A 23,279-nucleotide genomic window follows, 5' to 3' on the forward strand; every position below is an offset into this window, starting at 1 on the left:
TGCCCGGGGCCGGGGCGCGGGGATCCGGGGCGGACGCCTCTGCTCGGAAGCCGCGGCTCAGAAGCAACTTCAGGGCTTTTCCTGTGCCCGCTACGGGGCGGTGTTTCGGGGTCCCTGCTCCCGGGTTCACGACACACCTGATCCGGTTCCGCGGAGGCCGCAGGCTACACCGCACGCCGGTCCCGCCCGCAGCCCGGCATCGGCCCGCAGTGACGCAAACAAAAGGGCTGGAGCGGCGAGCGCGGGGCAGGGACGCGGGGCGACGCCGGGCGGAGGACGGTGGCTCATTTCCACCAGGCCTCCTGGATGTCAAACTGTTCCTCCCCACGGCCTCCAAACACTTGACAAAGTAAATTTAGGAGCTGGGTGTGGCGTTTCCTTCCTCTCAGATTTTACCCCCGAATCATTTAAATCAAAGGAATTTGATAACACCCGGGTCTAGGACAAACTTGGGGATCTCACGCCAAGACTTAGCCTCGACCTTTCGTTCTGACAGAGCGATTTGCCAGGTACTCATCTTTGGGGAGAGAGCAGACAGTGTTCCTTTTCAAAGAGGAGAGAAAAGTGCGCACAGGTTGACCTCCTTGGCGCCTCACACTGTTCAGCCCAAGTTTCTGATTTACCAGACTTGTGCATGTTAAGTAAGGCTCTGTACCTGGCCGCTGCCGGGCACAAGATGTAGGATGCGGCTGTTTAGTGGGACTGGAATAGTAAGTGACCGTTACGTAGGAGTACCATCCATGGGAGCGGCGTTAAAAAGTTACACTCAAATGAACACAATCAGTTTCTTAGGAAAATATTCATGTCTGTCCTAGCGAGGTACTCAAGCGAGCATCAAGCCGGAATTAGAAGTTGACCTAAGCAAGAGGATCGCTGTAACTGCTTGGCGCCATCAGATTTCAGTTTAGAAAGAAAATCTAATTTGGTCTAGCCTCTGTTACATGATTAGGTATCATAGGTTCGTCTTCAGAGCCTGGCAGTAGGCTTTGCTTTTAGTGACCCATGTGATTCAGGTTTGTTCCATGAAGTAAAACAGCAGGTGTAGTTAATTACCTCTGCCTCTTCTTACCTTACCCCCCAGTATTTAGATTGATACTTTAGTGTAGCTAGTAGACAACCGATTTTTTTTTTTTCAAGCAACAAGTATTTAAGCAGGTTCTGCCAAGTTTTGGTTGTTCTTAATTGAACTATAATTTGAATGTGGAGTACAGTAACTTTTGTGTCAGGAAATGCTTTACCATGCCTTATGTTTATGTCATATAAGTGATAATGACAGAATGATAAGCCTTCTTGGGGGTTACCGAGGTAGGCTGACAGTGCTGTACAGGCTATTACAAAGTAATGCTAATTTCCAGCTGTGGGAGACGATGAAGATTGTAACTGCAACCTCTGCCTCGAATCTTGTAGTGTCAAAGCTCTTGACTGATACATTTCTTCAGTCCGCCTCACTCCCCCGATAGTTGTAGAGTAGTTTAAAGCATAGTCGGTATTAGTGTTTTCTGAGAGTTTCTCTTGGCTTTAACAATTCGGAGCAGGAAAATGACTTTGCCATGAGGTCCGGACGTCATCCAAGGCTGATTGCAAGCAATGAAACTCAAACATTTTAACTAGATGATGGTATCATAGATGTTTCCCCTACATGTATGAAGTCAAGCCTTCTGGGAGACTGCCTTCTAGAGCTTTATAAACATTAGTTCAGGTGGATCTTGAAGCTGTTCAGTACTTAGGTACCAGGTGGACCTCCTTTTGCAGAACGGAGGTCCCATGTGGGGAATTGAAAATGGCAAACTTCCCATGGTGTCTGTCTCATTGGCTTACGTCATGGCCACCGGAAATAAAAGGCGTGCTGGTGAATGAACCCATGGGCAAAACTTGTCCTCTCCATTTCAGCAGAAATCTCATCTAGGCCGCAGTTGCCGAAGTGCCCTAGTGGAGACGGTTATCACTGCAAGTGCCTGGCGCTGCAGAGGACTGTCCCTGACCGTCTCCACATGTCCTTCCCCACCTCCAGTTAGTCAGTGAGTTGGCTCAGCATCATTTCTTCTTGATTTAAAAAGTGATAGAAATAGGACAGACGGGATGGACCACTGGGTAAAGGCATCTGCCACCGAGCCTGAGGAACCGAGTTCGATCCCCGGGACCCACGCGATGGAAGGAGAGAATATTCTACACGGTATCTGACCTTCATTCATGCATTGGCACTCAGCCCCCTCGCCAAGCCCCTTAAAATGATAGCAATAGTTTTCGTGGTAGAACGTAGAAGCTCTCGATGAATGCATCTCTTTAGCGCTTCTCACTCACCAAATGGTTTGTATAGTAGGGTTTTTTTTTGTTTTTGTTTGTTTTTTAAAAGTTTTTATCTTCTTGCATTATCTATGGTTCAAACTCTGCCAAGGGAAAGTGGTTCCAGACATGGGAGCTATGAGGAAGAATTCAGGGTTCAGATGGATTGGTTTGATATGGATAGTTGATTGGTGGGTTTGACTTCCTAGTTAGGTTAGATGGTAGGTGGTTGAAAGCTTTAGGTTTGCCATCTGTCTCCTGTAGTTGACTTGGTGATTTCTCATCCTGGATTGTCGTGCCATTTGGGAAGTGGACAGAGGAGGTGTGAGATAATGGTCCGGCCATTCCTCTTCAGACTCTGTTCTCTTCCACTGCTACATTCTTAGAAAGACATCTACTGTTCCCTTGGTCCATTTCATGTTTAATCACCCCCAGATCTAGGTCTAGTCTGTTAGGCCTCATCAGCATTAGTTGAGCAGCCCTCCTCTGCTAAATACAGGAGGGTATGTATTAGATCAGGGCAGGATGCACCCCTTTCCCAGGATGGGGTCCCTTGAAACAGGATGCTTGTAGAGGGTGACTTTATTGAAGTGTGTGCAAAACTGTGGAAGGGCACTTCGCAGAGGAGGTGGCGAAGCTGTGGGAAGTCTGGCCCATGCAGGTGCAGAAAAGGCAGGAGAGGTTTCTGGGGCACAGACACTGGGGTGGAAGGGCATGGGGTGACTGTCCTGTGAGGAATTCCCTAAGCATCTGAAAGATCTTGATTCACCTGGAACTCGTCATGGAGAGAGCAGATCTGCAGCTGGCAGCGTGCTGGGAAGCGGAGGAGGATGGAGAGGGTCCTGCAAACCTTCCCAGGATTTGGGTGTAGACGTGGCTGTAGTGATTCAATATGAAGGACTCTGTCCTGAGCTTAAGGAAGGAGGGCCGTCTCTAAGCAGCCCATTCTAGCTGTAGTACTTAGTGTGACTGCCCCTCTGGAGTTGAGGGATGGGAAGGATGGGCAGTGTGGGGTGGGGTGCTGGTGTCTGTTAAGTCCTAATTTTCGTGGCTGCTGTGGTTTAGACCATTGCTTCCAGCCCCCCTGCCTCTCTTTCTCAGCGACTCTTCCTCATTCCGAGCCTATTGCAAACTCCTGCAGATATCGCTGACACGCCGTCCCTCGTCGACCCCCATGCGGTCTCCCATCTCCTGTTTCTTGGTTATAAGTACTCAGCCTTCATCCTGGCTTTGTTTGTCTCTGTGTTTCTTTATCTCTGCTTTTGTTATCTCTACCACTGAAGTGTAAATTTCTTAGTGCTGGGTGGAGTTCACTTAAGTCTTGTAGAGATTATATAAACTATCTCAAATGTTGTCTCTATTCATAAAGACATTTTTTTTTAAAATCATGTCTCTTTCTCACCCTCTTCTAAAATATAAGTTGGCTTTGAGTTTTAAGATTGCAGGGCTTAGGTAGAAGCCAATCAGTTAATTACTGAAAGAATGAATGAAATATATATATATATATATATATATATATATATATATATGTATGTTTGTATATATACATATATAGTAAGAGACTGTGTCTCTGAAATAATAAAATAAAAATAAGCATATATATTTATATACACACACATATATACACATATGCATATGTATATATATTTGCTTATTTACTTATTTTTATTTTATTATTTCGGAGACACAGCCTGTTACAGCCAGGCTGCCTTTGGACTCAGTATGTAGCTGAGGCTGGCTCTGAACTCCCGATCCTCCTGTCTCTGCCTCCTGAGAGTTGAGATTACAGGCATGAGCCACCGAGTGACTCACGCCTGTAGTGACCTAACACAATGCTTAGCGGTTTATGGCTGTGTCGAGTTCTCGTCTGTGTTATCTGAAGAGCACATACATTCAGTGGTTCCGCTTTGTTGCACCCCGTATTGCAGCAATCTATCACTAGCTCTGTAATCGAGGGGTGTGTCAGGAGAAGTCCTGGTACGGAAGTGATACCAAGGAGAAAGCATGGGACCTTGCTGATCTAGCTGTAGAGAGGTGTGGGCAGCTGAGCCAGCTGGGGAGAGATGAGAAGATAAATGGTGGGGATATGATTCCCCAATGATGTAACCCCCAAGTGAACTCAGTTCTATCTCCAACTTACATGACATTCGCATGTGTGTGTGTGTGTGTGTGTGTGTATGTGTGTGTGTATGTGTGTGTGTATGTGTGTGTGTGTGTGTGCATATACATACATACATACATATATGTGCATTTTCTTTAACAAAAAAGATGAGAGTTTAAAACAGTGATCAAAGACATTTTCTCCTTCAGCCTTGTGTGCCACACCTAGTTCCACACCTAGTCATGACTTGCCATCCACATTCTAACGTTGAAGTCAAATAACAGCTTTCCGAAAGGTCCTCTAGTCTCTCTCCTCTTTGGCAACCCACTGTTCTGCATGTGACAAGAGAGCTCTAAGAAAACTGCTCTGAAAGAGTTTGTGTGAGGGCAGGGCTCCTACAGTGGTATATGTTGCTGGTTCCTCCCCCCCCCCCCCCCCCCCCGTAGAAGGCAAGAAATTTAGATCAAACTCTCCCACAGACAGTTCCATTAGAGATACAGTTTTAAATTCTGACATTTGTGGGAGAGAGTGCAGCATTAAGAATTGCATACTGCATGCCTAAGGGAAAGAATGGTACCGAACTCTGAAGGTGGGATTTGTAACAGGGTAGACTGGGAAGAGTGGGTTTTAGTTAAAGTTACCCTGTAGCTGTCCCTTCATTTCCCATTAGCAGTACGTCTTGACCAAAAGCTGTCGTCTCACTGAGGGACGCTCTATGTTACTCATCATGATGCCCTTTCACATAGTAGGTGCTTCGCAAAACATTTGTTATTGGGTTGATTTAGTTTCCATGCTATATGATTGAAACTGCCTGATCCACTTTAGACGCAGTGCGTTCAGGCCTGGGACTGCGTGAAAACAAAGAGGCACATCTAATTACCTCCAGCCAAGAAAATGTGCTTCTGGACTGATTCGTAAATGTTAGGGCCCAAAGTGTGGGATTTTAAAGTAGCCAAGTGAGGGTGCCACACTCGTATCGCCGTAATTGTGGAAGTCCAGGCCTCTCGCACACCAGGCCGGTGCTCTGCCCCTGAGTCACTCCTGGCCTGTGGCGTTACAAGGGTTCCTTTTTGGTTTTGCTTAGCTCTGTCTTTCCGGCTTTGCAGCGAAAATTAATCGGCCTCCATCCTGAGAAACAGCCAGTGTGAGGAACATCAGATGAATGTGTCAGCAGTGGAGGATTTGGGGCGTGGGCCAGAGAGCAAGGCAGATGTCGTTCAGCCAAAGGACGCAGCGGAACTCGCACAGAGACACACTGAAGGGTTAATGACAGCTTTCACTGCCTCGGTATTTATGGGTGCCCTGGCTACATTTCTGCATACCAATTGATGGATCTTGCTGCAGGAAGTCATTCAGCAGCCAAAAACACAAATAAAGGAAAATGTATTCTTTGGTGGAGTCCAGATGTTGCTTTTATATTTAGGATATCAGAACTTTTATTTTAGGATATCAGAACTCTACAATTTGCCACATTATTTTAAAATACAAACAATTAAGATTTGGGGGGAAAAGGTATTGATCTTTTAAAGTTTCTTTCTTTTTTCTTTTTCTTTTTCCTGTAATATTTCTTTTAACTTTGATGGAACTTTACCCTTGGGTCAAAGTCATATGAATTGGTGTTCTTTTACAAAGTACACGTATGCAAATTAAAGGCTTATTTATAAAGTTTGTTTTGTAGAAACCAAGGTTCTGTTTACATAATTGAAATTTTATGATCTCTCCAGACATCGTAGCTAGATGTTTGAAAGAATACATGCCTGGCTTTGCACACTCAGAATGACGGCTGAGTTTTTCTTGTGGCATCATTACATAGACACGATCTTAAACATTTTGTTTTCTTATTTGTACTGTTTTTTTTTGAGAAAAATCATTCTAAAGAGAAAAACAGTAGTACCTAATTTTAAACACATTAGCGCCTTATTGCTTTTAAGGTTTTGCTCTCATTTGCATAATGATTTGAAATAGTTGCGTTCATTTGAATCATTTTATCTCTTTCTGTTACTTATGAAACAGGTCCTGTGTGTTTCAGTTGTGTAAGACACAATTGGCTTTTTCTGAAAAGAAAAGCCAGGATTTCCCAGTAATATGTAAAGAAATGGGTATAAGTGTAGTAGCTTTAGATGTTCCTTAACGAGGAAGAAAAGGAGTTTTTAGGAGTTTCTTGGTTTCTTTGGGGCAAAGGCAATTCTTTTTTTTTTTTTTTTTGGTTTTGGTTTTGGTTTTTGAGACAGGGTTTCTCTGTGTAGCTTTGCGCCTTTCCTGGGACTCACTTGGTAGCCCAGGCTGGCCTCGAACTCACAGAGATCCGCCTGGCTCTGCCTCCCGAGTGCTGGGATTAAAGGCGTGCACCACCACCGCCCAGCAAGGCAATTCTTAAAGAGGGTAGAAGGAAACTTTATGGAAGAAGAGGGCGCCTGTAAAGACACTTGCTGCCCTCCTTATGAACTGGAAGGCAGGAAACAGTCTTGAGTGACATGTGAGTTTGTGTCAGCTAGCACCTGGTGGGATTCACCTAGAGCCTGTCACCTGAGGCCAGCTTCTCACCTGTCAAAGCCTGTCCCTTCAGCCCTATGAGGTGGATGGGAGGATGTAGGATGACAAGTTTAGAGCTGGGATGAGGCCACACACATGCACACACATGCGTACACACGCACACTCACACACACCTGCTCTTCAGTAATCAGTACTAGGAAGAGGACACACACACACACACACACACACACACACACACACACACACACACACACACCTGCTCTTCAGTAATCAATACTGGGAAGGGAAGAGGACATAACACACACACACACACACCCCTGCTCTTCAGTAATCAGTACTATTCTCTCTCTTATTTACTCACCCACTTCTCAGAAACTATGCATCAGGCACCATGCTGCTCAGCAAGGCTACAGTCTCTAGCCACAGTGTCACTAATGTAGTCAATTCTTTTTTTTTTTTTTCTTTCTTTTTTTGAGGCAGTCATGGGAGCTGCTACTCCTAACCTCTGACACCACTAGACTTTCCTCTGAACCACAGCTGCCTGTCTCTATTTTATCTTGTTATGTACCCAGGAGCTCAGTGATTGGCTGGCTGAGGGCAGTCATGACAGTGGCTAGTCTGCAACCCTGTGTGTTTAAAGGTAAGAATTAAGGAATAATACCCGACAGTTTCTGCAGAGGTAATTACTGGGTTTTTTTCCTATGTAGTTTCACAGGCTGATAATGTTTTCCAAATACTAGGAAGCATATTTCAACAGTAATTCTTCTTAGGGAATCTTAACTAAAGGCTGTAAGGGGTTACTGCGGAGTAGGCTCCTTAATACGTGGCTGATGAAATGTGGACGTTATAGCTCCATCAGTCTGTGGCACATATCATCCCCCAGTGGCTGGCAGAGAGTTTCCCGAGGAAGTGTGTATCTGCATAGCAAGTGAGGAAGGAGACATTCAAGTAGGTGACTGTAGTGGTTGGAATGTAATTGGCCCCCATAGACCCAGAGGGAGTGGCACTGTTAGGAGGTGTGGTCTTGTTGGAGGACGTGTGTCACTGTGGGGCGGGCTCTGAGGTTTCAGAAGCTCAAGCCAGGCCCAGTGGCTCACTCTCTCTTCCTGTTGTCTGAGGATCTGTGTGTAGAACTCCTTCTCCAGCATTGTGTCTGCCTGCAGCATGCCACCATGCTTCCTGCCACGACGATAATGGACTAAAAACCTCTGAACCTGTAAGCCAGTCCCCAGTTAAATGTTTTTTTTTTTTTATAAAAGTAGCCATGGTCTCTTGGTGTCTCTTCTCAGCAATAGGACCCTAACTAAGACAGCGACTAGCTTTCATTATAAACTAGCTCTTGGAACATGATAAGAGAAGGAGCCGAGCATGAGAACTGGTGAGATTCTTAGTGGTCAGAACTCTTTGTGATCCCCACTGTCAATGTGAGAAATACAGCATCACGTTCACTAGCCAACAGAGGGCAGCCAGTCAGGAACCTTCTGAGAGGAGGGATGGGTTTAGAACACTCCAGCTTTCCACTCCCTCAACCTTGGAGTCTTCTACCTCTGTGTATGCAGAGAGCATCCGTTTCACTCTCCTTGTCCCTGAATGTCATATAGAATTCAAGGTGGTCTGGGTCTTGACCTCCTCAACGACATTCTCCTCTCTGTAGAGACTTCCAGGGCTATAGGGTTGCCTTGGGAATTGATATGGATCTGGAGAGGAAGAGGGACCAGGCCACGTACTGGAGGAGTCATCCTTCCTTCCGAACCCTGGAAAGTGTGGACCAGGTCAGCCAGGGCTGGAATTGAGGATGAAACCCTGAATTAGCCTACAGGGCCTTACTCTGTAGATGGGGAGGAAAGGATGACTCTCCCCTGTGTGGAAAGATTGTATCTGCCATCTCTTAGTGATAACATCACTTTCATTTGGCCGGTGGTGTGGACTGGTGTCCTGCCATGCTTTGGCTAGCTATAATGCAGACCAGTAGCCCTGTGCTGGCCTAGGGTCTGGACTTTGGCTGCCTGTGATGTGGACGTAGTTCCTGGGTTGTTGTTGTTCGGTTTGCTTTATTCATCTCGTGTTGGCTGCCTGGCCTTCTCAGGTGCTCATCAGTTTTCTCAGAGTCTTCTATCGTCTGCCTCCATACTTCTTCAGATGCCTTTGCCTGGCGCAACACAGAGACGGAGAACATGCAAGTTCACAATCTGGTCCAGACGTTGACCAGCTCTGTGACCTTGAGTGATCGACGTGACCTTCCTCTGTAAAATGGGGCGAACATTAGAACACATGACATGCAGGGTGTGGGACTATCAAATGAATGACATCATTTGAAACTTTTACATACTTTGCAGGATTGCGATGCCTGCTGAACTAAGCCCTCCACAATTGCAAACTGATGTTGCCAATCGTTTGTGTAGCTGTTTTTAGCTAAGTCTGAACCCAGGATTACCTCTTGGTTGTTCTGTAGAAGTTTCACCTTTTCCCTAAGCCAGTGATTTCTACTTCCACATCCCATCGTCACTTTGTATTTTATATTTCTTACTTTACTATCCTGAGGACTGTGGTCCCTAGTGGGCAGCATGGTGCCTGATGATAGTTTCTGATGGGTAAATAAGATGAAGATACCGACTGCTAAAGAGCTGGCAGCTGACTGGAAAGCTAGACCTCTTGGAGAGTGACTGGCCCTTGGCATGCCAGTTACAGGATTACTACAACACAATGGATGGTTCTTGGCCTATCGGCCAGTCCATCACAGTCATTATGAAACAACTAAAATAGGAAGAAGTGTAAGTGATTGGGGTGTTCAAAAGCAGGTAAGAGTTTACAGTAGTAGATGCATTTCATAACAAGGTTGTATCACCTTGATACGATTTTAGTAAGAAAGATATGAGGATCTAGTGTAAAGGGTCATTATGATAGATGGTACTTTGATAGCCTTTATTCTAAAAATGTATAAGAAATAAGACCATAATGAAGTATAAAATGTATTCTGATCATACTTACCCCACACTTACCCCTCCAAATTCCTCTGGGACCATCCAATATGTCCCCCTCTCAACTAAGGTTTCGTTCCATATGACCCTCCCTACCCCTCCATTAATTAACATGCCGAGTCCAATTAGTGCTGCCTGAATAGATACAGGTATTAGGTCTTCCACTGGAGTATGGTCAACTACACTCCCAAAGAAAAATGACTTTTCCTTCCCCTAGCTTGGGCCTTGGGAGCCTCTCATGGTCCATGCTAGAATTTTGTCTGACTTGATCCTTAGGTCTTATGCAGGTGACCATAACTGTAAGTCCCCACCTGTAATGACTGGCATTCACAACTTTTCTCCCTACTTCCTCACCTCCGGGCTACATTCCTTACGTCCATTCTTCCTTGATGCTTGCTGAGCCTAGGGTAGGGACATTGTGGTAGATATTCCATCTAGGGCTGAATACTACAGTCACTTGTTCTCAGCACTTGGACCAGTTAAGCATCTGCATTGGCTCTTGCCCACTGCATGAGGTGTCTCTGACCAAGGATAAGGGCATCACAGACACACACGGTGGGTGAGCTGCCGGCATAGTTGCACCAAGTTGGGAGGTGAGGTTCCCATCAATTTTTACTTATTCTAATAGTAAATAGTAAATAAATAGTAAAGCTTAAAAGTTAAACAAAAGCAGTTAAAAGACACAAGTAAGCGCAAAGGAAATCGATAAAGTAAAAGGCACGAATACACTATATATATATATATATATATATATAATTGCCCTTGTAGTTTTAATTCTTTGGAATTTAATGATAGCAAGAGTGAAATCTCTACGTCATTTACAGGCTAAGTATAAGAGACAATGCTTTCTCATTTTGTGTGCTGAGAAGCTGGGGGCAATTTGGTTTGTATCCATTTGTTGGAGCTGGACTGCAGGCCACCCCATCAGAAACACCAGGCTGAGGAAAGCAAATGCATTGCATCCTCTTGGGGTGAGGGAGAGCAAAGTGGAAGGAAGAGGGGAGTTAAGACTGCTTTACATTTCCGCCTTCTTCCAGTGTAAGCGCCTTCCAGCATAAGGGACTTCCACTGTAAGCGAGCCTAATTTCTATCCTTCAGTCACAGGGCTTGGAGTCCAGCCTCTGCCACGAGGGCTTCTCACGTTTCCTGCCTCCATTTAAATGTAAATGGTGTTTAGTGACCACTGGGTGCAGGCTCTATCTATAACAGGCTCATTGCAGCCTACAAATCATAGAGGAGACGCGAACATTTGCAGACAAGCCTTTCATCATGCTCAGGGTAAGCAAACACCAAAGGCTTTGCAGCGATCGGGTAATCATGGTTTTCCTGGGCGTTCCAGTGGCCTAAGCTGTGGCTTCTGGCTCATTTCATACTTCATGTACTTATTTTGAAGAGTTCAATCATAGATAGTGTTGACTAACTTAATTTGACCAGAAAAGTTTCTTTGAACTCTGACTGGATTGCTAGCAGTGAGCCCTGTTTGCAAACTAGACCTGTGGTTTTTTGTTTGTTTGTTTTGTTTTTTGTTTTAATATCCATATGCATAGAGATTTCATTTACGCCAGCACACAAGAATGGTCTCACCTTTCTGTTCGTATTAATTCGGTAAATGTTTACTAAAGACCTCCTCTAGGCCATCTGCTGTGTAAGGTCTGAGGATACAGAAGCACATAGCGATGGTTCCACCTTCAGTGGAGTTTGTAGTCTAGATGTGATACATCCAATTCTGCTCATTCACCTCAAGTCCACTCAGTGCCTTCTGGGTGCTAGGTGTGGTGCTTGGCAACTAGGGAGTGAGCGGTAGATAGGATAAATGGCCCCTACCCTCAGCACATGGACCTCCTGGCAGGCTAATGCAGACCTATCAACTGAGTTCAGCAAGTTATATTTAAAGGTTGTAAAGGGAGAGCAAACCGGGATAGCAGAGTGAGAGATCTTGGGTGTGCCCACCTCTAGCCAGGGGAGGAGCTTTCACCGGGGGATGGCTGGCTGGCAGTGCAGCTGTTATTTTCATGATGCTAAAAATAACGTGATCTTAGCGGAGCATCTTTGAAAAGCAGGGCTGGGAGAAGGCTCAGATGTACATTTGGCGAATGTGTGTGAAACCCTGCGTGTGCTTTCAGGCTTCCAATTCCAGTTGTCCTGGGGAATTGGCCAGGCACAGGCTTTGCTTCTATCGATTTCTGTGGCTTTTAATGCACCTTGAAGAGTACTGTTGCTCACAGTCCTAAGTCCCACTATTCCTTTGTGTGTTGGCTGCAACAGCCGCACTGGGTTAGAGGCAACAAAACTTGGTCAGACCCCTTCCCAATGGCTTTGCAGTTCAACTTAGCACAATCCTCTCCCTTCTGTAAGTTTTATTTTTTTTATTTATTTTTATTTATTTATTTATTTATTTTTTTATTTTTTTGGTTTTTCGAGACAGGGTTTCTCTGCGTAGCTTTGCGCCTTTCCTGGAGCTCACTTGGTAGCCCAGGCTGGCCTCGAACTCACAGAGATCCGCCTGCCTCTGCCTCTCGAGTGCTGGGATTAAAGGCGTGCGCCACCACTGCCCGGCCCTTCTGTAAGTTTTAAAGGAGAGGATGTGGAGACCGTAGATGCCATCAGTTCTGTTAGTTCTCCTGAGTTATCAAAAAAAGAGGAGAGACAGTGGGTACAGCCATCCCCTGCACCCAGTCTGTTCCTCTCTTGACCTCAAAGGCATGGGGGCCTAGAGGAGAATACACCTTCTGGATTCTCAGCCAGGACCACGTTCTCTTTTCCTGCTGTGTTTGCTGAGCGGAGTGAGTCACTTCAGTTGGGAGGAGGAGGGGGGACTGACTTTCCCGGGAGTCACGACCAAGCCCATGAATCAGGAGCATGAATCAGGTCCTGTGAGGGGGGAAAACCCCACAGGTGACTGTGATGCTCTTCTCCAGCGTCTCCCTCCTAAAACCCCGGCTGGGTAATCTCTCTGTAGAATCCCTTCCCTGTGAGTGGTCACAGCATCTAGAATAATAGGGAAGGACAAAAGCAAGGCTTGTTTTCTGCTCAGTTCATGGGCCAGGAGGGCATGAGCCAAAAGCTCTTTTTCATTTGCTATTAAAAAAAAATCCCGCCGGGCAGTGGTGGCTCACGCCTTTAATCCCAGCACTCGGGAGGCAGAGGCAGGAGGATCTCTGTGAGTTCGAGGCCAGCCTGGTCTCCAAAGCGAGTTCCAGGAAAGGCGCAAAGCTACACAGAGAAACCCTGTCTCGAAAAACCAAAAAAAAAAAAAAAAAAAAAAAAAAAAAAAAAAAAAAAAAAAAAAAAATCCCTTCTTTTCCAGTATTAGGATTGTTCATACTAGAACGACACCTCAGTTTACGTTTATATCCATTGCACGTGGTCCTTCCCAAACGGGAATCTTCTTATAGGTGAAGTTGAGAAAGCGTGCGAGGTACTGATGCAGCCTTCTGACATGCTTTTGTCTGACCGTGAGCCTGGCTCCAGTGATGCTTTGGGTTATATTTGTAAAGTTCACTTCATCTCTAGTGATATGCACTGTTAACCGTTCAGCTTGGCAGATTCAATCCTGGGTGTACCTAGCACCCACAAGCAGGCGTAGGCCGTTTCCAACACCCCTTCCTCCCTTTTACTTAGCTTCTCTCCTCAGTCCAGGGGAGCGTTTTAATGACCTCTCCTGCAAACCAAGTTTGCCAGCTGTTGGATTTCACGTAAATGGAACCGAGTGCAGTATAATAATTTTTCATGTCTGGCCTTTTTCACATTGAATGGTATTTTTGGGAGATGCATCTGTGTGTGGTTATCTATTCTTGTTAGTCCAGTGTATTTGAACTACAAGGACATCTGGAAAAGACATTTTGGGTTAAATCTTAAAGTGCTACCTAACATTACTCTTTTTCACTCTATTTAAAGTCAGGCATTTGGGGGCTTGGTTATTTTTGTAATCTCATCATTAGCTCACACAATGCCTTCACCTATAATAGGAAGTTACTAACTAAGTTGTTGGGGAGGGGGATGTAGGAAAAGGAATGAACTCATGGCTCATTATATGGAGACTCAGATTTTAATTGCTTTGCTCTCAGAATCCAAACTCAAAGTCGTTTTGCATGCTATCCCTGAGTGAGCATGCTGCTGGTGCTCATGTGTGCTAACACTCCATCGAGAAGGGCGTGCAGGTTTGTTCCTTCTGCACAAGAATGCCAAGTATAATCATTAATTTTTCCGAAAGGTCAGCACTTATTGTTGTTTCTTGACGGAGGCATATTTTAGATGGATATTCTTAGCCTCATTTGGTAACCGAACTGCTCCAAGAACCCAAAACTAAAACTGGCCCATGCAAAGGGAAGGAGCAGCATTCAGTGTTGGCCCCAGATATTAGATTCCACAATATTTGTCCAAGCCCATGTGTTCCCAGTTCTCAGAGAAGTTATTTGGCACCCATGCCGGTTTCCCTGAAGTGTGACTCATGTGATTTCTTGAGTCTGGTTTACACTCTTAGTCATTTGCTGCCTGAGTTACAGAGAGGGCTAGGAGCTGTCTGAATCAAACGGTTACCCCCATCCACACACACTCCACCTAGAGCTAGCTCTTGGCTCCCACTTCCTAGCGGGGCCACACCCCAGTCTGAGGAACCAGTTCTGGCTTTATGTGAGAAGCCTTGAAGGGCTCAGGACTTACTATTAGCCCAGCAATAACCCTGAGTTGACACAGTTCTGGTAATATTGCCTGCCTCCCAGCACATGCCCCCATGTGTCCATACTCCTTCCTTGGAAGTGTTTTTTCCTCGGCTTAGGTCCACTGGTTCTGTCTGGCTCTTGTTGGTGTCTTCTAATTGCCTTCTTGCCTGGAATCCTTGTCCAGTGTGATGCTTCTTGCCTCCTGCTTGAAGCAGACCAGATAGGGGCCAGCCTGTCTCAGTGCCCCTTATTGGATTTAATAGTTTATGCTGTATCGCAGGTCCCCTCTTTACCTTCTACACCCGTGGTTCCGAAATCTTGGGGCCAGATCGCTACCAGATTGCCATTGTGTTTTCATTGCCCTTCCTCAGTCAGGCTCTGGCTGTTTCGTGTGAGACGGTGAAAAGAGTATGAGAGAGACGCTGCGCCTCAGCTTGCCGCCTGAAAGAGACCCGGTGCTTACTAGGATGTGGGGAAGCCACATACCTCCTGGGCATAGTAGAAATGTGCCTCTGGGCCAGGCGTTGGTGGCGCACGCCTTTAATCCCAGCACTTAGGAGGCAGAGCCAGGCGAATCTCTGTGAGTTTGAGGCCAGCCTGGGCTACAGATTGAGTTCCAGGACAGGCTCCAAAGCTACACAGAGAAACGCTGTCTCAGAAAATCAAAAGAAAAAGAAAGAAAGGAAGAAAGGAAGAAAGGAAGAAAGGTGCCTCTGGCAGCAAACAGGTCCGCGGAGAAGCAGCTCCCTAGGACCTGGCGACCTTGAGCTGCATGATTCTGAGCAACACGAGGAAGACATGCTGGTGGGGTGTGCTGCGGGTGCCTTAATCCCGCGCCTGCCACTGACAAAGCTCTCCTCCTTTGCATTTTATACTGTGAAAAGTGGACATTTTCTCAGTCTTCGGGAAAAGTCCTCTAGTCCAAAACCACCATCATTTAGTAAACGACTTGGAACCCAAAAATTGTGAAGGACTCTTGACTTTTTCTTACCCTCGTGGAGGTTGATGCCATTCCTTAGCGAGTGTGTCCGATTGTCTCCCCGGTTTTGGGGCGACTGTTCTTCCCGGTGGCTTTCCTCCTGCATCTTCCTGGTTTTTTTTTACCCCGATCCATCCTTGGGGCAAGCCTTGTTCCTTGTGGATGGTTTCCTCTGCCCTGCCTGGATTCTGACGGGGATGGTGAGTGGATTTGGGTATGAGTGGAAGTTTGTGTGAAGGGCAGAAAGGTCTTGTTTGTTTTAGGAGAGGAAATTAGCTATGTGTGGGTGCGTGCACAGGCAACATCCTCTGACTGTTGGATAGAACTGAGACATACATGGATACATGGTTGATTTTGTGTGTGTGTGTGTGTGTGTGTGTGTGTGTGTGTGTGTGTGTGTGTGTGTGTTCGGGTGGGTGGGGGGTGCTGCTGGGCCAGTTTTTAATTAAGAAAGTGATAAATTTTGTGAATAAGTAAACTTTAGGGTTCATTGTCAGACTTCTGTTAGAGCTAGTATGTGTGTGACGTGTCATTTATTTTACTAAGTTCATGAACTTGAACTTTTACATACAAAGTTCTAAATGGACAGAGAAGAGTCCTTCCTCTCTACTTTTGTTTCTGCTGCTGTGATAAAATACCGTGACCCAAAGCAACTTAGTGGTGGCAGAGCAAGGAGTTTATTTCAGATAGAATTCTAGGCTTTAGTCCATCATGGTGGGGAAGTCAAGGCAGGAACTTCAAGTAGCTCGTCATGTCACATCCACAGTCAAGAACAGAGAGAAATGAATGCTTGCATTTATATGTGTTCAGCTTGATTTCTCTGTTCTGATAGTTCAGGACCTCTTACCTAGAGAATGGTGCTGCCCATGGTGGGCTAGGTCTTCTCATATCAGTTAAGACAGTCTCCCACAGACATGCCTACAGGCCATCTCAATGGAGACAACCCTTCATCAAGACTGTTGCCAGTGATTCTGAGTTCTGTCAAGTTTCTATTTGCAGTAGATAGAGATTAACATAGAGACTCACCACTGGCCAGGGTATCGAGAGGAAGAGGCTGTGGAATGGTAGTTCTACATGGGACATCTGTATCACACCCCCTCTTCCTAAGGGATCATTCTGGAAGAAGGGGGCAGAAAGAGTGTAAGAGAGGGAGGTGGTGGATGACCACAGTGTAACAGTGTTTTCTGGACACAGTAGGCAGTTGCACATAGGAAATCTACAGCCCCTGAGACAGCCTGCGCAAGACCTGTGTAGGCTTAGGCCAGATAAAATTCCAGCATGCAGGGCAAGGGTGTGTGTGGACATCAGATAAGGGCAATTGATAGTTGCTGGGAGAGGAAGAGTTAGTTTTTTTTTTTTTAAGGGTGTAGCTCCTGGTGGGTAGACCACCCTCTTTTGAAGGTCACACATCTAAGGGTATATGGGCAGCAAACAATGTCCTTGGCAGGTTAACAACAACAACAACAAAAAAGGAGGATGTAAAGTTGGGTAAGAAATGGGGGGAAGGAGCTGGAAAGAGTGTGGCATGATTATGATCAAAATAAAGGGTATGAAATTCTTGGAGAACTAATAAAAAACGAGGAAAGAAAAAAGAAAAAGAAAGAGTTTTGGTAGCTTCTGTCCTTAGGAGCCCTTCAAGTGGCCCTTGTGGGATCACACTTGAGACCACCTTTGTGGGCAAGTGTCTCTCATTATTCCTACATTCCATTAGAAGTATTACTTCAGCTGCATAAGGGGCATTGGAAATGAGAATATTTCCTTTGAACCTTTGTAGTATCTTGTAGTGAAGTCATCAACTATTTCAATGTACTGACATAAAATTTAATATACTGTTTAGTTTTTAATATAAAAATCAGAAGCATAACATTTTTTATTGATTTATCATGTTAAAAACAAAGTTTAAATTGATTTTTCCCCCTCCTTCCTCCTTGAGTTATTGTCAGTGGCTTCTTTTATAGAAAATACCCTCCTAGCATTAATCTGCTTTTTCATTGTCTTCCTGGCAAATGTGTTTTAGATTTCTGTCTAGTCCAAAGCAGTGGGAACGACTCATTAGGAGGCTTTTCTCATGCTGGAATCCCTGAATTGCAAAATGACTCTGTTACATAGTGACTTTGCAGCCGTAGTAAGCTGTTGACTTTTCAGAGATTTTTCTTTTTCTCATTTTTGAAGATAAAATGAGCTAATGGATGTCCATGGCCATAGACCCTGGGGCCAGCAGCTGTTTCTATTGGCCTGATAATGTAAATCTCATGACTTCAAATGAAACTATTGTAATATATAAAATAGCTTCATTATAGACATTCATTGAATGGGCTCACAGCTAATTACTCTGCCTATAGAATGAATCTGTTAATTACAATTTTGCATAGATTCTCTTGGGTGGGACTCCAGAAGTTAGATTGACATTTTAGTAAGAAAAAAAAGAAAAAAAGAAAAGCCCAAGATTATTAAGTTGACAGTGATAACATATGGTGCATTAATATTACTAATAAGCATTACTTGTGTTACTGAATTAGGGTCTGGAAATACCAAGAGGGAAATTAGCTTAAAACACTGAATTGCGAAGTCTGTCTGTGTGTAAGCACACAGTACATCTTTAATTGATTTTTATTCCTCTGGTGACTTCATTCAGTTAATACTGGGGCTCACTGTTCTTAATGTTATGGTAGAAATGAATTAAAATGAATATATTCATTTACCTTCTGCAGTAAGTGATTCTGATCAGGACCATTCACCAGCAGCCTTCTTTGAAAGCAGCGAGGGACTGAAACCCAGGGGAAGTTTGTTTTGTGGTTTTTGGTTTGCTCACACTTTCCCAGCCTAATCCCTTTTTGAGTTCTTCAGGATTTTTTTAACCTGGGTCAATAAGAGTGCTTGAAATATTTCTATATTTGAGAATTCAAGTCCAAATAAGCATTGCCACAGGGAGGACAGAGCAGTAGGCTGAGGTCCTGGGGCCTGAGAAGAGGAAGCTGAGCAGTGGCCTGTGATCATGTGGAGGTGGATATACAGGCAGTCCTGTTGGATTTGGGGAGGCGCTTCTTGTGAGTTAATTATGCACTTAATGATCACCAAATATAGACTTGTTTCCTTACGAGTGTCTGAAAGTAGACAAGGCAGTGGTTGGTCCGACTGTAGACTAGATGACGTCACCTGGTTCCGTCCCGTCTTTATAAGGAGGTCCTTTAGCCCGAGACTGAAGCTTGTGTTCCGTGCCTGTGTTAAAAAGGCTGGGAATGTAAGTGGAGGGGGCAGCGTACTCAGTGCCTGCCATGAGCTCTCTGTTTGGCTTGCAGTGCCCACCCCTGTCTCTTTTTAGAAGAGTGAGAGCATTAATCCCACGGTGAGCCTCACCTTCGTGACGTCATCTGACCCTAGTTACCTCCCAGAGGCCCATCAAATTGACAGCTGGGATTTCATGATGTGAAGCTCGGAAGGATACAGTATGTCTATACCATCTAGTTACAGATATAAGCATAAACAAATAGAAGCAGTATAGCTACTTGATTAGCTAATATCCTGGCATCTTAGTCATTTTTATTACATTTTGTTTGGGACACAGTCTCATGTAGCCCAATCTGGCCTCAAACTTCCTATGTATTGTAGACTGACCTTAAATTCCTGATCCTTCTGCTGTACCTTTTCAAGTGCTAGGATTACAGGCCAGCATGCCCAGCTTAAATCTTATTTTTAAATGTATATTATCTCATTTCTATTTAATTTTATTAATGGCTTGAAAATTCCTGCTAAACTCCCCCTGGGCGGAAGACAAATGGAATAGCGTAATGAATTAACAAGAGGAAAAACCCAACCATGGGTAAATCCTGTTATGAGGTCATCCTTTTCCTGATGTTCATTTATGATGGAGCTGGCTTCATTTTGTGTCTCTATGGCTCAGTTAGGGCACACGTGTCTACTTAGGACAGATGTATCAAGTTGGGAGGGTATCGGTTGGATGGACAAGCGAACTGAGGTGCAGAATTACCCTGTTACTTCTAACACGGTCTTGTTACTTCGTTGGGAAACTTATGTAGGCAGTTAGACTGCTGTTTCTTCTGTGTCTATAGAGACTATATGAGCTAGGAAAAAGAACCTGTGAAAACAAGAACTTTTTAGAAAAACAAAATTAAAGCAGGAGTTTGGAGTTAATAGACCCGAAGGATTGTGGAGGAAGATCCAAACACAGGGTCGAGATACACTGTTATGGCAGAATGCCATTGAGTCAATCTTAGAATTCGCTCTAGGTCACACTGTGCCCACCCCCCAGAGCCTATTGGGGGCACATGTGTTGCTGGAGTCAAAGCTGTTCCCCCGTCAGATGGTAGCCATTCCTCAAGTTGAATGGCAGCCTTGATGTAGCATGTCACGCCTCCCAGGTCCTCGCCTCCTCTAAAGCTCATCTTCATATCTGCTAGTGGCACCATGTAGGACTTTGGGGGAACATAAAATGACAGTGTAGACATCAGCCTGCTTCGAACGACTTAATTGCGGGCCAATGTAGAGAATCATCCCAATGGCTGTATGTCTTAAGCCTGGAAGGCCTGGTAAATAAAATAATGTGGTTTGAATCAAACTCTGTTTCCATTTCAAAGAAGCAGAACCCCAATATGCATAATTAAAAAAAACCACATTGTTTTATTAAGATAGTCCTACCCCACAGGGCATTTCTCCATCCTGTCACACTCATGAAATATTCAGAGATAGTTTTAGGTTGTACTCTGTCTTGTTTTGAGTAATTCTTCTGAGATATTTATTTCTTTAGATTACAATCTGTCTTTTTGATTTTGGTCTATTAAATATTCCACAACCAATAAAGGTTTGCAAATTCAGAAAATTCCTTTGAGAGCATGAGAACTCTTCTCACTCCTGAATGTGATGTGGAACAGTTGGAAATCAGTGTTTACAAGAACTGATCTGTCGGCAGGGCACATAGTTCCCGTTCTAAAGTATTTCAGCCTCCTTCTTTTCAAAGATTTATATTTTTATCCACCCCTGCCCCTGTGGGGTGTGTGTGTGTGTGTGTGTGTGTGTGTGTGTGTGTGTGTGTGAGAGAGAGAGAGAGAGAGAGAGAGAGAGAGAGAGAGAGAGAGAGGGAGGGAGGGAGGGAGGGAGGACCGACCACCTGTGAGTGGCCATCCTTGGATGCCAGAAAAAGTTGTCGGATCCCCTGGAGCTGTAGTCACAGGGTTGTGAGCTGCTGCCTGATGTATGTGCTGGGAACTAGACTCGGGTTCTCTGCAAGAGCAGTAAGCATTCTTAAATGCTGAGCTATCTTTCCAGCCCTCTCTCTTTTTAAGGCAGGGTCTCATGTAGTTCAGGCTGGTTTTGAACTTACTATATAGCTGAGCATGGCCTTGAACTCCTGACCTTTCTGTCTCTACCTTCCAAGTTGTAGTAATGTATGGGTAGGGAGATAGGTATTTAGAGTTTGATACTATGCCCATTTAGCCAAGTAATAATAGTAGCTACACTCCTGGGGCCTATGAGCTCTTCAGCCATGGGTTCTTGGCCAAATTTACAGTGCCAGACATGGGTTTCCTCCTGTCTACAAGGCCTTAAATCCAATTCGAAGGTGGTTGGTTTCACCTATATCTTTGGTGCCAGTATCACTCTAATGGGTGGGTCTTGCCGGATTGGTCATTACCATGTGTGTACTTTGAGAGAGCACGCAAATGAACAAAATTAATACTCTGTTCTCCATTCCTTCTTGCCCATTCTCCTGCCGTTTTTGATTTTCCATAGTGTTTTAAACTTGTATTTTATTCAGACTGTCTCTTAGAGGCCTTCAGTCACCACCTACGCTTTGAAATTTTGTTGCTTTAGGAGCATGAACACTTATTGCTGAACACGTGGTGCAGGCCTGTCACTTCTATACTTAGGAGGTGGGGGGAAGAGGGAGAGGTGTTCAAGTTCATCCTTAGCTACCCAGTGAGTTTGAGGCCAGCCGAAGTTCCTCGAGATACTGCCTCAAATGAAACAAAACAAAATACATTGTGATCTTGAAAAGCAGAGTTTGGAGAACTTTCTGTGGGCCTCCCTTGGGGCTGGGTATATGGTGCACACCTTTGATCCCAGCACTTGAGAGGCAGAGGCAGGGGGATCTTTGAGTTAGTTTCAGGTGGACTTGGTCTACACCGCAAGTCCCAGAATAGCCAGTACTACATAGAGAGACCCTATCACAAAGAAACAAACAAACAGACAAAAAGCAAGGGCCTCCCTGGGGTGAAGACACAGGACATTTACCAACTTTGTCATTTGCAGCGTGTAGACGAACACAGAAAGACCGTTGAGAGAATTCAGTGGCTTGAAAGCGGATGGAAGTTTATGTCTTCTACTTCTGTTTCCATAATTTTGAAGTTAAATGAAATGCTTTGAATTAATTTTTCCTGGAGACCTAGATTTACTCTGAATATAACAGGAAACAGGGTAAAGGGTTTAAGGAATTGTTTATGCAGATAATTCATAGTTACCAGAATATTATCAGTATAATTGTATTTTTCAGAGGGTTTTTTTTTTTTTTTTTTTTTTTGGTTTTACGAGACAGGGTTTCTCTGTGTAGCTTTGCGCCTTTCCCAGATCTCGCTCTATAGACCAGGCTGGCCTCGAACTCACAGAGATCTGCCCGGCTCTGCCTCCCAAGTACTGGGATTAAAGGTGTGCACCGCCACTGCCACCACCGCCGCCGCCACCACCACCACCACCCGGTCATTTTTCAGAGTTTAAGTGAGCTCTTTAAACAACCATTTTTGTGAAGAATTGCCATTGCCTCTTAGGCAGGGCCCATATGGGTGGCCGTCAGTGTTCGTTGACTCTCACATTGCACTGTGGAGGAGTTTCGTTGCCCAGGGCCCATAACTATTGGAATTTGTGGGGGTGGGGGGTAATTTACTCTTCTCTTGAACCAAACAGTTCTCACGTTTTGCTGCGGTTCAGAGCTAACAGTACGGATGTGGAAGGCTAGCATGAAATGAGATGCTTTGGGGTTGGTGCATGACCAAAACACCTGACAGATAAGCCAAGGGGTGAAAGGTTTCTCTTGGCTCACAATTTCAGACAGCTTTCAGTTCTGGAAGTGAGGCCATGTAGCAGGCAGGGGTGGCTCTGTCTTTGACCACAGGAGCAGATACTAGCAAATGATCACATGACACAGACAAGAAATAGAGACCGCGGCTGGAACAGAGGTGGAAATAAGCTTCAAGGGTTTGCTCCTAGACGCCTGCCTCCATCATCCTACCCCTGATGTCTCACAACCACAGTGTCCCTCTGTGGGGGATGTTGTAGATGTCAATCATAGCAGGCATCTGTTTTAGTTTTTGTACTTTATTGTATTTTGCATAGAGCGATTTAGTTATTGGCATACTTAAAAATAGATATATGAGTAAATACTGGCTCTGAGGAACAAAATTAGTCAGGCTATGACTTTTTTTGTTGTTGTTGTTGTTATTTTTTGTTTTTTGTTTTTCGAGACAGGGTTTCTCTGTGTAGCTTTGCGCCTTTCCTGGGACTCACTTGGTAGCCCAGGCTGGTGTTGAACTCACAGAGATCCACCTGGCTCTGCCTCCCGAGTGCTGGGATTAAAGGCGTGCGCCACCACCGCCCGGCCCAGGCTATGACTTTTACTTCCTCACTTAATCGTCTTTTGGAATTTGTGGAAACCGTCACAGAGCAGGAAAATGTCATGGTTTCCCCCCTCATTTTGGGTGTTAATATCTTTGTTTTTCAACTTCCTTGAGGAGCAAAATTACCATTGAGGGTTTTTTTTTTTTTTTTTTTTTTTTTTT

The 23,279-nt window shown here is 44.8% G+C and overlaps 1 protein-coding gene and 1 long non-coding RNA gene across 3 annotated transcripts in view; both read left to right on the forward strand.

Moving 5' to 3' along the window:
* Ano6 (anoctamin 6) overlaps positions 1 to 23,279 on the forward strand; it is a 199,320-nt gene that overhangs the window by 12,754 nt on the left and 163,287 nt on the right. The window lies entirely within an intron of this gene.
* On the forward strand, positions 8 to 5,782 carry LOC143269811 (uncharacterized). Its single transcript, XR_013046566.1, has 2 exons — positions 8 to 509; positions 5,491 to 5,782. It is a non-coding gene; the product is annotated as an uncharacterized LOC143269811 (long non-coding RNA).

This window comes from Peromyscus maniculatus, chromosome 20, assembly GCF_049852395.1.
Source record: "Peromyscus maniculatus bairdii isolate BWxNUB_F1_BW_parent chromosome 20, HU_Pman_BW_mat_3.1, whole genome shotgun sequence".
Taxonomy (NCBI): Eukaryota; Metazoa; Chordata; class Mammalia; order Rodentia; family Cricetidae; genus Peromyscus; species Peromyscus maniculatus.